The sequence below is a fragment of the Octopus sinensis genome, linkage group LG1 (assembly GCF_006345805.1).
Source record: "Octopus sinensis linkage group LG1, ASM634580v1, whole genome shotgun sequence".
Taxonomy (NCBI): Eukaryota; Metazoa; Mollusca; class Cephalopoda; order Octopoda; family Octopodidae; genus Octopus; species Octopus sinensis.
In genome coordinates, this window is record NC_042997.1 from 52,939,994 (window position 1) to 52,959,595 (window position 19,602).

Here is a 19,602-nt window from a genome sequence, read left to right on the forward strand (position 1 = left end):
ACTTCTACACACACTTTCTCTATACTTCACTAGTCTCTGTCTTTCTTTTTTCTTACCTCTGATTCTTTGGTCTCCTCTTCCCCCACTCTCTCACACTTATCTGTCTTTCTCACTTTGCACCACTGATTCTGTTGCCAAGCCAATCCTTGGCGCGCTCTGTTTCTTCTCCCCTCTTTAATTCCTTCTCCCCCCCCTTGGTGCCTTTGTCCCTCTTTTACTCTCTCTCTCTCTTTGATTCCTTTGCCCCCTGTTTTTCTCTCCCTTCTTCTCTCCTCTCACGTGACCGCTGGTCAACTAGCCTTTCGGCCTTTGACCGCCGCCACGACAACACCGTTTTCTTCGTCTGCCGCAAAGGCATTTATTTCCAAATACGCCAGCTAAGATAAGTTAAACTGTCTAAAGTCGTAAGACACCCGCTGTTTTTGTCCTGTTATTACTATTCTTGTTTTTTATTTTTATTTTTGTTTTTTGTATTTATATTCGTGTGGCATCGTCCGTTTTTCTGTCGTTGTTTCGTATACATTCGATCCTTTTTCTAAGAAATCTAATGCTCGTAGCTTAGTTTTTCCTTGGGCTGGTCGGATCGGAGCGATCTCAGGATTAATCAGCCGAAATTGCGAGGATGATCCGGTTCCTGACTGAAGATTAGAGGCTTCGAATGACCCGTCCGTTTTTTTGTGTCGTCTCTTTGTGTGTTTTGCGTTCTTATCCCATTTTGTATTTTTATATATAATTGTTATACATATATATATATATATATATATATATATGTGCGCGTCTGTGTGCGTGTGTGTATTATATTATACTCACACACATATAGACAACATCTACAGACACATACAACCAACACAGGAACAACCAACACATCCAAAGGCGGCGAGTTGGCAGAAACGTTAGCACGCCGGGCGAAATGCTTTGCGGTCTTTCGTTCGCCGTCACGTTCTGAGTTCAAATTCCGCCGAGGTCGACTTTGCCTTTCATCCTTTCGGGGTCGATTAAATAAGTACTAGTTACGCACTGGGGTCGATCTAATCGACTTAATCCGTTTGTCTGTCCTTGTTTGTGCTCTCTGTGTTTAGCCCCTTGTGGGTTGGAAAGAAATAGGTATTTCGTCTGTCTTTACGGTCTGAGTTCAAATTCCGCCGAGGTCGGCTTTGCTTTTCATCCTTTCGGGGTCGATAAATTAAGTACCAGTTGCGTACTGGGATCGATCTAATCCCTCCCCTAAAATTTCGGGCCTTGTGCCTATTGTAGAAAAGAATACATGTACATCCAACACCATAACAACAAATGCACTATACATAAACATTAATGACCAAAATATTTGGTTTGTAACCGTTGCCCTTCAAAATTTAAGATGATGAGAAATAAAAAAAAAGAGAAGACATTAAATATATGAAGAGATGATTATGATTGAAACACTTTTGAATACAGGTTTACTCGATCAGGGCTGACCTAGAGCTAAGCAACGAAGACTATAACAAAACGCAAGAAAAACTCACTGTTAGCGAGCAGATGGTGAACACTTTGAACGATAAAGTCAACCACAAGAACATAAACGATCTTAATACAAGTATGCTTTGATAATTTAGAAAGGGGAGTTGGTGAGGAAGATTAATTCTAACTAGTAATCCTATTATACAGTGTGAGATTAAAAGATTTAGTTGTAAAACGAAGGTTTAAAATTCTAGTATTTATCTTTGTAGGTCAGCTATTGATTTGTGGGATTTTGTAAAATAAATGAACCACGAGTAATTTCTTTCCAAAGTTACAAAGCTTGACCGGTAAGTTCAGTGTCACATCTATAATACTAGTAGTTTAGTTAGTATTAACATATACCGAACGTAGCGAGCATATCTAATTAGAAATACTTGTGTCGTGAGGAAAAGATAGCTCAATGACTAATATAATTTTAATCGGTTCGAGAAGTAGGGGTTACAACTCTTGGCCTGTTTTGAATTTGTTAGAACTCCTCGGCGAAGAATAGACTTCCCCTAACTTGCTGAAGCAATTTTAATAAAATCATTAAATCGATGTGCAATATTGTATACGGGAAGCATATTTCACCGAGGTTAATTACTCAGAAACACAATCTGCATGACAAACAATGGCCAAGTTCATGTTACTACATTTAATACCCATGGTATCAAACTTTTAATTAACTTCAAACGTTTATATGAAATATTTGTACACGAGGATTTAACATATTTAAAATAGATCAATGAGGTTAATCAGTCAGGGACGCTATCCGCATAAAAAGAAAAGCAATAGTTAAGTTCGTTTTAGAATCTTTTCCTTTTGAACGGCAGATGTCAACACAATTTCTAGTTAACTAAACACTTTTAAACTTCGTATACTGGTAGAATGTGTTTATAAAACATCATTTTCTCTTGGTTTTATTGAGAAAATTCTATAGTTAGTAAGATATTTCGTCTGAAAATCCGAGCATTTCGGCAATTTTAACCAATCGATTACCTCCATTCAACTAAAATCATTTGCTGCGTCTAAAACTGAGACAACATCCTGTAACTAACCCTAAACATCCCCCCTAACCCTAACCCTAATTTTTTTTTCTTAATTGTTAAATTAATTTAATTCCATTGCTTTAGTTTTTTTTACACGCGTAACAATTAAATTAATTTAACAATTAAGAAAAAAAATTTAGGGTTAGAGTTAGGGTTAGAGGGAGGTTTAGGGTTAGTTACAGGTTGTTGTCTCAGTTTTAGACGCAGCAAATGATTTTAGCTCAAAAGAGAGCATAGGATTGGTTAAAATTCGAAAAATTAAACTACGTTAAACAAACAAATTACAATTTTCTCAAGAAAGCCAAGAGAAAAAAATGTTTTATTTTGACACATTCTACCAGTATACGAAGTTTTAAAGTGTTTAGTTAACTAGAAATTGTCTGCCGTTCAAAAGGAAAAGATCCTCGTTTTACCATATTTAATAAATATTGTGAGTATTAAAGATTTAATTACCTCAAAGATACATAAGACTATTTAAGTGGTTCAAATTATGCGTTTTATATTAAGTAAAATCCTTGCACTGTTTTAAATTAGCTGTGAGCTATACTAGTAGAGAAAAATAACATTTAAGTCATGTTACTCACATGTCTTGCATTTAACAAGAGATTGGGTTTTAAATATTGTAGATCGAATACACGTTTGTGTTTGAATTTTTTACTGTAAGTTATTACACGCCCTTTCAGAACGAAATATTGAAATTTGCATACAGTATTAACACTCACACAAATATAATCTTTCACTGAAATTCCAAATCTAAACCGTATGTTTTAAATGTTGATTGTTTAAATATTAACTGGTAGGTTTGCCCTATAACTTCCGTTTAAAAACTGCATCTTTTTTTTTTTTTTTTTAATCTTTTACTTGCTTCATCCTTGGACTGCAGCCATGACGGGGCAAAACCTTGAAGGGTTTGCTAGAACAAAATGACCTCACTAAGTATGTTCTTAAAGTCCGGTACTTATTCTATCGATTTTTTGTTAAACTGTTAAGTTACGGGGACGTAAACAAACAAACAGCTGGTGTCAAGCGGTGGCGGGAGACAAACACAAACACGAAAACACACACGCACACATATACTCATATATCTTAATTGTTAGATATTATTTTCTGTTACAAGTATTATTTCCGTTATGATTTGGCTCTTCCGACAATGCGCGATACTCTTCCGTCAGTATATGGTGATTCTTAGGATACGAATGTAGGCAATCCGTTTCTTTACAATGGCATTATGTTTGGATTTTATGTTTTCACTGGGTGCTTTTTTTTTTTTAAAGTAGGCATCTTGTAGTTATGTGTTCGGTAAATGTATCTATCCCTCTCTCGTGGAAGCGCCATCCAACCAAAATGCAAATATTTGGGAAACTACCACCTGTGTCATCTCTTGTGAAAGGTAGGAGAGTCCAGTTTGCTGGACATTGTTGTAGAGCTGAAAAAGAAGTAATTTCTACTCTTCTCCTCTGGAAGCCATCTACTCGCAGTACCAGAGGGCGCACACTCTCCTACCCTGATGTAATCTCCAGGGATACAGGCATCCAGCAACAGGACCGCCGTAATGCCATGATGGACCGTGAAGTCTGACGTAGCATGGTAAATCCCATTGTCTCGACCACGGTCGAACAATGATGATGATGATGATAGATTTTAAACTGCATGTCTGTATCCTTATTTACTGGTACATGTGTGTCTGCATCTGTGCACCACACTGAGACGCACATGTATTTGTGTGTGTGTTTGTGTGTCTGCTTGAGACTTAAGCGTGTGTGTATTCGTCAGTGAAAACGGTGTGGTAATGAATGATGTGGAGATTTATTGAAAAAAAAAAGAAAAAAATTTCTTCTATTGTAGGTTTCCAAAAATTAACTGTTGTAGGGGAAAAAAATTGACTGGTTCGTTGAATTACTGAGTTTATTGTATTTATCTGGGCGCAGGAGATTTTTCTTATGGGTGGGGTAGTTACTCTGGCGTTATTACTAGTTTTGTTCACAAAATACTTGTAGAAGGAAAAGTAAGTAAAAAGAAAAGAAAAATGTATTTTATTAGTATCTCATATTACCGATGTTGGAATTCCGCTATATTATTTAGTGACGTACATTCGCGCGTGAAAACCTAAAGAAATTTGGTTCAATGTTTCAGGATTGATAGCTTTTCAAATTTAAAAACTACTGAAATACCTTTTGTATATAAAATGATGCTCAGTCTAAGCGTCTTGTTTTGCATCCAATCTTCGCTGCAATGTATAATCATATTGATAGAATCTGTTCTTAAATTGGTTAGTGGTTATTCCTACATAATCAATACTGTTTCAGTTAATGTTATTAGAAAGAGTAAGCTTACATTTTTATATCAGTCATCCGGCTATTTAATCAAATTAATATTTTTAAGCAAGTAGGGATGCCTTACTTATCCACTAATCGCTAGTTCACTGCATTTCTGACAGCAAATGTGTTAAGTACCTAACCAATTATTTCTATCCTACGTTGGTATTCGTCCGCCATTGATATACATGACCGCGCGCGCACGCACACATACACACACACATAAACACACGCACGCACACACACACACACACATACACACACACACACACTTATATATATATATATATATATATATATATATATATATATATAATATATATATATATATATATATATATATATATATATATATATATAAAGAACTAGCCGTCACCTGCAAATGAGTATGGCTTGGCAATATATGCCAAGCTTTCGTTTATTGTTTTAGGTGCTTATATAATAGCAAATGGACACAGTTTAATGATCCATTAAACTGTCGCCGGTCAACACCTGCAGGAAAGACATGAATAGAGAAAAGACTGCGGTGGACCGATGTTCTGGAGCATAAGGACTGGGAAGAGGGCTTAGTGCGGAGTGGGGGGGGGGGCGACAAACAAAGAGTAACGAGAGGTGGAAAGGCGATTTCGCTTGAGGTATCTGAGTGAGGAGGCACAAAACCAGACAGCTCTGAGAAACAGAGACATTATATTAGAGACAAAAAATAAAAGAACGTAGAAAGAGTATACCTGTAAGCCAGAGGCCTTAGCGTGTCAGTTAGTGACGATAATCGGATCTTTTCGGTTTGAACGGCAGTTTTTAACATAATTTCTAGGTAATTAAAAAATTTTAAACTTCGTATACTGGTAGAATGTGTTTATAAAACATCTTTTTCTCTTGGCTTTATTGAGAAAATTCTATAGTTTGTAAGATATTTGTTGTTGTTTTTCTTCAATTTCTGCAATTTCAACCAATCAGTGATGTCTATTGAGTTAAAAAGCATTCTGTGCCGTATGAATATGTCCCTCGTTTAAGAAACAGATTGGGTTTATTTACATTTGTGAAGAAAAACATATACCCTTCCCCCACCCCTAACCCCTAACCCTAAAAGAGATTGAAATGCAATAGATCGATACTAGGGTCATAATTATGGGTGTCAATTTCATATGACACCGCTAGAAAGAACTGCCGTTCAAACCAAAAAGATCCCGATAATCTTCTAAAAATATTTCATCGTTAATTCATAGGAACTTTTGATCAGTAGAATTTCATCTTAATTACATTCCTATTTTAGAAATTATTCCAAGGAGGAGGGAACAAAGTACTTGAAAGCCTTCTTAAAGAAGTATGTTTAGACAATGAATAACTTCTGAATTGCTTGAACGAGCCAGTATTAGGAGTTACATGTTTCATTTGTAACAATTCAAAAAAGTAAAATTAATAAATTAATATTTATCTGTATATCTGTATCTATCAATCTGTCTGCTTATCTATCTATCTATCTATCTATCTCTATCTATCTATCTATCTATTTATCTATCTATCTATATATATATATATATATATATAATATATATATATATATATATATATATATATATATATATATATATCTATATATATATATATCTACCTACCTACCTACCTACCTACATATCTATCTATCTATCTATCTATCTATCAATTTGTGTGTGTGTGTTTGTGTATGTATGTGTGTGCGTATAAAACAATGATAACTTTTTTTGTTGGGGAAAAAGAAGTTTGATACTTAATTAATATATATTTATTGTTTTACTATAAACAGCAATACAATTAAAAAACTGAAATAAACGAAAGTGTTCTAGAAAATATGTTTAATAATTATTAATGTCACGATTCTAAAAAGACAATTGAAAATTAATTTCTATATAGTATTGTGCCTTAACATAAAAGATACCTCGTATCAGTGTTTTAAGACAATAGGAAGATAGCATCAATTATAAATTATTATCTACGCTAATAGTGGACATTTATTTTTTTCAAAAATCAAATAATGGAAAATAACGATTTTACTCTCAGTGATATTTTCATTTGAGTTAGATATTTTATATCAAAATTGTCTTTGGTTGTTTTGAGATCTATGTAAATAGCAATGAGTTCATCAGCAAGACTACTCTTTGAATTAGATTTAGCAGTTCTTCATTTAAACATACACACATTTAAACATACACACATAGGTGCAGGAGTGGCTGTGTGGTAAGTAGCTTGTTTACCAACCACATGGTTCCGGGTTCAGTCCCACTGCGTGGCACCTTGGGCAAATGTCTTCTACTATAGCCTCGGGCCGACCAAAGCCCTGTGAGTGGATTTGGTAGACGGAAACTGAAAGAAGCCCGTCGTATATATGTATATATGAGTGTGTGTGTGTGTGTGTCTGTGTTTGTCCCCCTAGCGTTGCTTGACAACCGATGCTGGTGTGTTTACGTCCCCGTTACTTAGCGGCTCGGCAAAAGAGACCTATAGAATAAGTACTGAGCGAGTTGCTCGATTAAAGGCGGTGCTCCAGCATGGCCGCAGTCAAATGACTGAGACAAGTAAAAGAGAGTAAAAGAGAAAAGAGTATACGGCTGTTAATACTGTCTATACAAAATTTTTTAGACAGGCAAAAAATTTTAAGAACAGAATCCCAGAGTTTCAAAACTTTGTTTTCCCCCATTTTTCTGCTCTATTCCTGTAACTAATCGATCTCTTGATTTTTAAATTTTTTTATTCTAAAATCGATCGTCAAGTCTACAGGATTTTCTCGGTAACTTAAATGATCAGAATTTAATAAATCTTAATAAAAATTCAGTTGCTGACTCAATAAAGATTAATAATTTTGTTTGAGTATTGAGTGTTTGCTTCTTCGTGATTTTGAAGCAGATTTTGAGGCAGTTTTTAAGATTTTAGAATTGCTTATAAATGTCGATTTCTCATTGAAAAATTTTAGTAATAGTAAACTTTTGCCACGTCCTGATAACTTAATATTCAAATCATTTAAATATGAAAAGTAATCAGTTAACAGAGATTTACAAATCCATTCAATATCAGAACATTCTTTAGAAGAAAATTTTCATAAAAAAATCGTATTTGATTCAAACACACACACACACACAAATGTTTTAAGAACAAGACTTTGACTAAGGCCAACCAACATTGTTGTATGTATGTAGTTGATTCCACCTCATTCTGTAAATTGTCTTTTCTCGTAGCACGTGCATATATAGTATTTCTTTCTTTACTACCCACAAGGGGCTAAACACAGAGAGGACAAACAAGGACAGACAAACGGATTAAGTCGATTATATCGACCCCAGGGCTTAACTGGTACTTATTTAATCGATCTCGAAAGGATGAAAGGCAAAGTCGACCTCGGCGGAATTTGAACTCAGAACGTAGCGGCAGGCGATATACCTATTTCTTTTTCTTTACTACCCACAAGGAGCTAAACACAGAGAGGACAAACAAGGACAGACAAAGGGATTAAGTCGATTACATCGACCCCAGGGCTTAACTGGTACTTATTTAATCGATCTCGAAAGGATGAAAGGCAAAGTCGACCTCGGCGGAATTTGAACTCACAACATAACGGCAGGCGATATACCGCTAAGCATTTCGCCCGGTGTGCTAACGTTTCTGCCAGCTCACCGTATATATAATATTAATACCTAAGTTTTCAACTTTGTTTACGAGTTCTTTAAGGCCAAATTTTGTTCACAAAATACCATGAAAAGCTAATAGTGGATGCTCAAAATATTTTTCAAATAAATTTACAAAACCTAGTTTTCTACCAGTCATATTGAACGTATCATCAGTTGTCACAGAAACTATTTCCGAAAGGTTAGTCCCTCGATTAGACAGTTTTTAAAACTACAGCCATACATATTTTAGTTCCCGTGGTAACGTTATCAAGTTAACCCGCTCTTTGCATATTCATCACCTCTACAAAACTGAGAAATAGTAGCTAATCTGGAAAATGATGTAACATTGTTTCTTTCATCTAAATAAATAAAAAATAATTTACATCAAATATCTGTTAATTATTTGTAAGTCTTCTTACTCATTGGTAAATCCCTAATGCCCCAAATAATGTTTACCTTTTCTGCAAAAACAAGAGTGGCTGTGTGGTAAGTAGCTTGCTTACCAACCACATGGTTCCGGGTTCAGTCCCACTGCGTGGCATCTTGGGCAAGTGTCTTCTACTATAGCCTCGGGCCGACCAAAGCCTTGTGAGTGGATTTGTTAGACGGAAACTGAAAGAAGCCTGTCATATATATATGTATATATATATATGTGTGTGTGTGTGTGTGTGTATATAAGTTTGTACTGACTGAAACAAATTTCATCAAAACATTGACTACATTCTTTTGTTGATGATTTCTCGAGAAATGTGTTTTATATATTTTCTTAATTACAAAAAAATGCTTATCTACCTTATCACAAAGCTAACTTGAACTGCTGCGTAATACTGCTTTACAGAAGAAGTCTTTCGGAGCACAAGTTTTATAATGCATTTTTTTTTATAACAAAGTTTTTACTCCTTATTCTTTGAAAAGTTCTGCTGCTGCTCTCTTCATCTGGATGTTTCCGTTCCTTTTGCTGGTTGAACTGACATTCTAACGAAGCTGAAAGGGATAAATAGACTTTAAAAATGTCTGACCGATAAATTCTAAAGTCTGGACAAATACGATTAGTCTTAAAGGCATCGCAGTGAGTTGATTTATCGTAAGTGCACATTCTAATATATATAGTTTTAAATCAGCAATTTGTGTAACTAATTAACGAGCTATCCAAGAAAAGTAATTCTCAAAACTACTTTGCTTGGACCATCAAGAGATCATAAATTTTATGATGTGTACAAACTTTAATAAATACCCAGTTTAGGAGAGATCCGGATATTACAATAATGCATAAAACATGCTAGTAATTAAGGCATACTTGCTAATTTACTCAGAAAAGTTTACTATTATTTCACATTACTGTAATTTATTGTTCTTCAAAATGGCCACTCCCATGATATTGATTTTAAATTTTGGCACAAGGCCAGCAACTTTGGGGAAGGGGTTAAGTCAATTACATGGACCCCAGCGTTCAACTGGTACTTATTTTATCGACCCCGAAAGGATGAAAGGCCGAGCTGACCTCAGCGGAATTTGAACTCAGAACGTAAAGACGGACGGAATACCGCTAAAACTTTTGCCAAGCTGTGTAATAATATTTGCTCGCCGCCTTAACTACTTCCATAATTTCTTGCATTTTGTATTACGGACGAATCCTAACTATTATGTTCGTTGTTTCATGGACGTTGTTCACTTATATCAATTATATGTACAAATATAAATATAAACGATACAGGTTAATAAAATAAATGGTAACTCAAATATTAGTGTGGCATTTCTTCTCTTCCCTGCTTAATATTGCGAAAGACCAATGAAGAATAAGTGTCTAAACTCCACACTAAAAGCTATTATGTCTATCTAGAGAAAAACTGCACCATGCATTTGTTGCAATAATGATGTATATAAAGTATTATATAAGTTACTCGCAATTTTAAAGTATTTTTATTACTTCAGAATTATCGACAGATTACTAAACATTTACACAGCTCTTTCTTGTGTGTCTAGAATAAATATATAAATAATGAAAAGTTACTTTTATTTTGTAAATAAATAAAAAGTATTTCTGTAACCGAGGGTGTTACAAAGCTTCTACAGGAGGAAAATTTTCCTCACTCTTCAACCAACACCCTCAAAAGCCATACGGGCAAATAAAAGAGTTTCCTAATTAGAGGGTCGCTTCCTAGCGATTTCTTTGATGACATAGCGTTAATCACAAGCAATACCAGAAAAAAAAGATCAAAGTAATGGATATATCGCCTCTTTGACCAGATGATCACTTATTACTAATGAACGTCTTTTACTTTTTTTTTTTTGTTACCCCGCATTTGAAGTAGTGTATCACTAAGTCCACGCATCCACATTGAGATGACAGCTGATAATTAAAGGTCGTGAATTTTATTTTTTTAATATATATATATATGTTATCATGGCATTCGCCATGATAGATCGGTCGCCACTACACACATTTTTTTCTTCTTGTTTCTTTCTGCGTTCCTTTCTGTGGAAGAGCGTAGGCTCGAAACGTTAAAGGCTTTTCCAATTCCCGAGCGTTATACTAATACATATGTTTGTTTTCTACTCCACCTGTCTTTGTCTTTTGTTTTTTTGTGAATTCTCCCTATATATATATATAAACGGCAAAATGTATGTGTGTGTGTGTGTATCCTTTATACAAATCCACAATTTTTCAGTTAGAGGGCTCGCACTTTCTATGGTCATTCAAGACCGTCCAAGGGTGGTCTTTACATTTCCCCAGTCACCCCGCAAAGTCCTTAAAAAATCAATAGAAGTGACTTTTTTGTGAATTTTCTATCCAAAACACAATCAAAATGCCCGAAACTTGATACGCCAATTGAATGCCAGCTAGCTGTATGTGAGAGGTCGGAGATCTGGACACTACTCGCGTGTATGTGCGCACGCACGCAGCTGTATATGCATGCACTAACACTATAACCCGGCGTTGCCGGGTCATAGTGCTAGTCCGCAAATTTACTAACAAAAGAATATCCCCCCGTATGCCAAAGAAATGTTTTTGCTTGCCGTGTTGGATACGTGTACCATAGGTTCGCAACCCTTGGCATCGGCCATGTATATTTATTCGTTCGAACTTATTGATTCACTTCGTTGTTATTCCGAGTTACTCGGATCTGTGTGTTCGTTCGGGCGACAGTGATACAAATTTGTTTTGAGATGAATGATTTGCGTCATTGCGACAAACGCAGAGTGGCAGTTTGTTCGACGAACTAGAACTCCATTTGTTCAATTACCGAAAGTACCGACTGAATGGATTGTAGTGTAAGTGGCTGAATATTCCAAAGTCACTTCTATATTTAATTTAATCTTCAAACAAAATCGGTGTAATAATATCGGTTCCAAATTTTGGCACAAGCCAGCAATTTCAGGGGAAGGGCAAGTCGATTACATCGACATCAGTGCTCAACTGGTACTTATTTTATCGACCCCGAAAGGATGAAAAGCAAAGTTGACCTGACTTCGGCGGAATTTGAACTCAGAACGTACAGACGGACGAAATGCCACTAAGCATTTTTGTCCGGCGTGCAAACGATTCTGCTAACTTGCCTCCTTAATCGGCGATATAATATCAAACAGAACGCTTTTTACATTATTTACATTATTTACATTTGACGGATATTTGTCCTCATTTTGTTTGTTGTTAACACAACGTTTCGGCTGATATACCCTCTAGCCTTCGTCAGGTGCCTTGGGGGGAAATTTCGAACCTGGGTTCTCATTTCTAAGGTATTTTTCGATGTTATTATTATATTATTATTATTATTATTATTATTATTATTCAGGTCACTGCCTGGAATCGAACTCAGAATCTTGGGGGTTAAGAGCGTGGGCTACTAACCCCAAGATTCCGAGTTCGACTCCAGGCAGTGAACTAAACAACAACAACAACATCGAAAAATACCTTAGGAATGAGAACCCAGGGTTCGAAATTTCCTCCAAGACACCTGATGAAGGCATCAGCCGAAACATTGTGTTAACAAACAAGACGAGGATAAATATCCGTCAAATGTAAATAATGTAAATAATGTACATAATTCCTCATCTTTTAAATATAGAACTGAACTCTTTTAAACTACAGATACAGTTCATAGTTTCTGTTAACCAAATTTAAGTCAATACTAGAAAGTACTTGTGGAAGGTTTTGCACTGTGGAATTGATCCCGGAATGTTTTGGATCCTAATTGGCTATAGCCACAATAGAATGTGCCCATGTGCATACATACATACGCGCACGCACACGCACACACGCGCACACACACAAACACACACACACACATGCACACACAGAGAAAGTTTGATAGATTGCAAGAAGGTGTGTGCATATGCGTGCGTGTATGTGTACGTAGGTGTTTGTATGTATTAATGTATGTATGGAGTCCAGCATACACCAATACACACACATACACGTGTGTGTACACGCACATACACACACACACACACACATAAATATATATATATATATATATATATATATATAATATATATATATATATATATATATATATATATATATATATGCCCCTAACTCCTGAAATCTCGACAGGCTTATTACCTTTAAAGATATTCTGACGACAGCCAGTATATTTGACGCTAAAATCGGTTAACCACCTATTCACACACACACACACACACACACACACACACACACACTCACCTGTGTGTGCCTGTATGTGTGTAGGTGTGCGTGTGTGTGTGTGTACGTGTGTATCCTAAGTCTCTTGCGCTTCCTCTTGACTCCAAATGGAAAGAACTCTTTAGAGGCGAAAACTAATTACCAGCAACATCTGTAAATGAAATGCAAGTTATTTTTTTTTATCATTAAATGGTTGAAATTTTCCTGCAACGCTTTTAATATAATTGAGTGAATGGGTGTGGGAAAGAGAGGGGAATATATGTATGCGTGTGTGTGATTGATTGTATATATACATACATACATACATACATACATACATACATACATACATACAATACATACATACATACATACATACATACATACATACACACACACACACACACACACACACACACACGCAAACACACAGACACACACACACACACACACATATATATATATATATATATATATATATATATATATATATATATATAGAGAGAGAGAGAGAGAGAGAGAGCATTTGCTAAGGTAAACATTTTTTTAAAAAAAAGACAAGGATTTGTTTTGCTCTTTCAAGAAGTATTTGTTGAAAATTAAATGTGCGAGCGGAAAATTTCGTGTTCCATCTGCAATACCATTATCATAATACAGATTACAACACTCAATTGCGATTCTGTTCTGTGTTCAATTCTATCCTAATGACAAATTAAAGTCCTATGGCATTTTGAAACTCAATAACATCTTTATTCGATATTCATTAATATTTTTATTTATCGGCCTTCAGTATTTTTTAATAAAAACAATCATTAAAATGCTGATATTAATGAATTAAGATTTTATTTATTTATTATTTAGTTATTGATTTTTGTTTGTTTTTTTGCTTTGTGTACTTATTTGCATATTTTAAATATAACGTGTTTACGCAGACAAACGGGAAATAAAGCAAGTGAAAAAAAATATGGTGTTGTGTGACTTGTACCTGCATCCATTTTTAATGCTTCGGTACATTCACCAATTATGCAAGCAGTCTTCCCTGTTTCTCAGGTCCTTTGTATATGCTACATTGTTATACATAGATTTCAAACAAATTGTTATTCTTTGAAGAAAAATTAGCTTCTAAAAATGTTCTAGTTGATAGCATGTTAAATATCGATTTCTCTTCTGTCGGTATAAAGACATTAAGGTATTATATTTTAAGGGAAATAAATAGAAAGTTATTATGTTCAACAGTGTGGTGAAATTACTACATCTGGAAAACTATGGTGCATGGAGCAAGGTATAGCTATGCAGTTAAAAATGTTCGCTTCGCAAGTACGTGGTTTCGGGTTCGACATCACTCACGGCACCTTGACTAAGTGTTTTCTCCTATAGCTTCCGAATGACAAAAGCATGTGAAAGAAATTTCGAAGCGCGACGAATGGAATGTTCCTGGCTTTGAGTGGTTGACTTAATCCATTGCTTGGTTTAACATCACCACCTAGCTATTTACTATTCGTTCGTTCGTTCTTTCCTTCAATCAGTATCGGAAACATTGAGAGGGGCCAGGACGATATTTTTTCATCAGTCATATTCTTTTAATTTTCTACAAATTTTTCAAAGATATCAGTACAATTCTGAAGCAAAAGCACGAAAACAAACTATAAAGAAAACAAAAGATTGAAACACAAAGAGTTCATTTCTGGCCATGCGTATTACTTCCAAAAAGCAAAGTAATAAATATTAGTAGGCGCCGAAGTGTCTGGTCAACAACAAATTGAAAATTATATGCTTGCGAGTGAAACTGCTCATCATGAACCATTTAGAGTACATATAGAAACCATACCAAGAAGTGAACAGAAATACCTTCATGAAAAAGAGCACATTAATAACAAACGGTATGGATTTGATATTGGAAATTTAATGCAAAACAGTGCTGAAAAACATTGAAAACTGTATGCGAAGACATATTCCCTTGCCTAAAACATTTCCAAGCGATAGTGAGCAATAATCTTTTTCATTTGATATTTTTGAACGCAAGAATTACAAGACTAGCTCTTGCGGAGTGTCAAAAAACAAGTTATATTTTATTTACTAAGTCATGCCTTTGAAAAAAGCACTTAATGTTTGAGCTCTGAGAATAGAGACTAATAGTGTAAATTATGTGACGGAATTCCTGAGCGTGTGCCTCGTAACCAGCATAAATTGAATTATGGTATCATTGAGAGAGGCGGGGAGAGAGAAAGGAGGGAGGGAGAGGGAGAGAGAGAGAGAAGGACAGAGAGAGAGAGAGAGATTGAAAAAAGAATTCATTCAAACAAATGCTTAAAACATTTTCTGCATAAACAAACTGTAGAAGAGGCGAACAGAATTATTTTTTGTTACAATAATTGATATTACCTTATTCTGGAGTGAAAGAGGATTGGCGGCATTCCGTTGCACTCCTCATCTGACCAGTGATACTCACAATAATAGCTTCCTTGGTCTGGTTGAGCTTTTGTTTCATTGGGATCCCATGCTTGAAACCCATGTCAGGAAGGTCAAAGAAACCCAGGGAAAAGTAGCAAGATTGTAAACCCATTATTTGTCAGCTGAATCACAAAATCAATTCATTTCTCTTTACTCCATTCTCTGAAAGATCAAAGGCAAAATACTATTCAATAATGGTTGATGTAACACCTGATTCTGCACATGTCAAACAGACAACAGCTATCATACGTTATTCTTAAATGATAGATTGTGATTTCGAGATTTAGAGATTGCTATCTTTTGAAAACTGTTGTAAGAAAAGCGGTTCTAACGCTGCACACCCGATAAATCAAACACTGAGTAAAAATAGCATTCTCTTCGAAGATTACAGGGGTCAATGGTACCAATATGACAGCCTGTGGAAGAGAATAGGTAGGATATTAATGAAAATCTTTTCGCTATTTTCTTATTATATCGATGCTATGCATTGAAATTCTGTGGCATGTTTTCAGTAGAGTACTGTACGGAAGCTGTTTCCTTTTGTTTTAAAACTATTGAAATAGTCTATAATATCTTTTCCTGTACTCCAAAAAGGTAGCAAATTCTTACCATGCATAAGCTGTCAATCGTTGCATTGTGTGTCAGCTATCCAGTGACCATCTAGAATTGAGATGCGATATAATTTGCGCCAGATTTCTTTTGCATCAAATTTACCCTATATGATGTTCTAAAACTTAATTTGAAATCAAAGATCAGGAGCTATTAAAAAACATAAACTCGCTTTCATACACGTATTTATGATATTAATCATGTTTCAAACTCTGCTCTCTTCAACATCCGCGACATATAAGAGATGTCGCCGTTGATACTGAAGTGTACAAAATTAAAATACTCATTAAAAATGTGTAGAAACTGCGAGATCAATTTAACCCTGTTGAGAAATTCAAAACATATACCTAGCAGATTGAAATTAAACTACAAGCAAATAAAAGAAAGGAAACCTATTTATGAGACCCAATCAAGTGGCGCAAGACAGACAACGAATCATTATTATGAAAAATTTTTTTCAGGTCGTAGTTGGTTTTATCACGGCTGAACTAACAAGATTTCAAGCTCCAAAGGAAATTTCTGATACTTTTTCATTTCTCTGGCAGTCCTTTGTCTGTCTGGGAAAAATTTTTGACCCAAAATTGCGTTTTAATTTTAGAAATTTTCAATTTTAGTGAAAACAGTAAAGAACTTTCGAATGAACCAACAGACATGAAAATTATGCTAAACTGTGGCGACTTTGGAGAACAACACATTAAATCCTTTGATATAATCAACAAAATAAATAACTACTAGTTGGAAAACAATGTTCCAAATCTTTGGGCATCACTCCAAGTTTTTTTCACTTAAAGTCACAATCTATACCAGCAGCCTCAACAAAACATTCAGTAAACTTAAACTGACTCAAGGTTATCTAGTTACCTTAGCTTGAATGAGCATAAAATTGTAATTTAGTTAAACTATTGATTTCGGACATATCATACTAAACTTTGCACCCCTCCCCTTCCCACCCAAAGAAAAAAAGGTATACAAGACTTTGCTGAAAAGGTGAAAATCTAGTTAGTCATTTTTATGATCTTTAGCAAAAAAATAGTTAATTAATACACGCTTTTTTTTTTGCTTTAATAATAGGCGGGTAAGGCTCTAAAACAGTCTCGCCCTTGTATAAAATATTCTCTCACGTCCCTGGCAGTTCAATAATGTTGAATGCTCGTGTACTTAACATTGGAGCAACAGCTGTTTAAAGCTAAAGTTCGTAGCCTTTGATTTGTAGCTTTGGTTACATTATTAATACGTTGCCATTATGAGGGATTATCAGAGATTGTAAGGTCGAGCGATAGTAAAGTTACTGAAAGTTTTAATTGTTAGTCACTCAGGAGTTAAAATTGCATTGTATTTGTAACATAAACTTTTTTGGGTACGTTAACTTGTAAGCATACACGTATATCAAAGAACTTCATCTTTTATTCTCTCTTTTTTTAAAGGTTCGATTGCGCGTTATTTATAAATATGCTAACAACATAACTCTTTTACTCTTTTACTTGTTTCAGTCATTTGACTGTGCCATACTGAAGCACTGCCTTTAGTCGAGCAAACCGACTCCGGGACTTATTCTTTGTAAGCCTAGTACTTATTCTATCGTTCTTTTTGCCGAACCGCTAAGTTACGGGGACGTAAACACACCAGCATCGGTTGTCAAGCGATGTTTGGGGGAGGGGGAAAACACAGACACACAATCATATACACACGCACATACACATATATACATATATACGACGGGCTTCTTTCAGTTTCTGTCTACCAAATTCACTCACAAGGTTTTGGTTGCCCAAAGTGCCACTCAGTGGGACTGAACCCGGAACCATGTGATTGGTAAGCAAGCTACTTACCACACAGCCACTTGTGCTTTTTTTTCCTCAGGCAACTACTTCAAGTAAATATTTTGATTCTTTATATTTACTCACTTTCAGTACAAAACAGAAACTATATGTACGTGTACATAATTGCCCACGCGTTTGTGTAAAATTGAAGAGAATATGAATTTCAGTTTAACACTGATACCAAAATGCAAGCAATAGGGACAAAACTAAAAAATTTCATCAATAAAGACTTGATGTGAAAATATAAGGACCAATGCCTTATAAGTTTTAGACTTTAATAAAATATTGTACTACAGGGTCGATCTGAAATTCAATATATCTTCAGTAAGTGTTTAGTGTATCACAAACAGTTATTTCGTAAGGTTAGTAACTAGTCTCTGCTCAATACAATTGTTTGACATTTGGCTGTCACATGTCACATGTCAATTACGTCACATTGAGTTTTACTTTGCTGGTAGAGAGGTTCAATAGAACTAGGGAACTATCTACATAAAAAGAGGAAAAACGAAATTGTACGTATCATATAGTTTTGCTTTGCCAATATAAAGGTTCAAATAAGATAGATAGCTATTTCCATAAAAAGAAAAACTAAATAGTAGCAATATAATAGTAATAACTATGATGATTTCTCCCATTTGCATAAGGCAATACATTTTGAAAAGAAGTATAGTCGATTTAAATGTTCGTAATACATTAATCTTGAATGATGAAATTATAAGTTGGCTTTGGCAAGATATAAAAACAGAACTTGAAGAGATGTAATTGATTATAGCAGAGTATTTTATCCAGAACTCTCACGTTTCTCTCTTCCACTGCCAATTCGATGATGATGACGACGACGACGACGACAACGACGACGACGGTTTCTAAATTAGGTAAGGTTTACACATTTTGGACGTAGGTATTGCCGCTTATGTCGATACTTAATATAAAGTTTTGTCAAATTCGGTAGTATTTCAGCTAAAAACATAAAGGGGTGTAACTAAATATAGTAATTCATTTTCCGGCATTGTACTGATCTGTCATCCAGCAATAACAAAGTACTAATAGACATCGCATACACATTACGTAATGTCATAAAATATAATGATATAAAACCGAAACAAAACACTGCCGGAACCCAAGGGACACAGAACTGCACTCGATTATGATGGTTGATCGTATTTAAATGTCTCTGCTGTTACCGATAAGAAGGAAGACAGTGGATATGAACAGTGCTAATTTAAGGCGGTTGTTTTGGAGCCCGGCTTCTACGATATTGGTGCAGGGTTGGAACCGTTGTATTGCTGTGTCTGGACAGTGATGAGATGCTGCGTGATATCATCAAAATATAAGGGTGTGGTTCTGAGAAATTGTGGGTCGCGTACTTATAAGTTGAAACTTAAGATTGAGAGAGCGTATCAGTACAACACTCAATTCGGAAAATTACATGTTTTGGAAATGTTGTTCTTGTACACTACACAGGTTTGGTAATTTCACATGTAGTTTTCTTTCCAGCGTTTGAGTAATTACATAAGATGCTGTAATATATCTTGTGAATATAAGGATCGCGAGGATTGGAGTTTAAAGCTCTGCTGGTGTCGATGGTATTTAGAACGGAGGTTTTTGGTGTTGAACCCA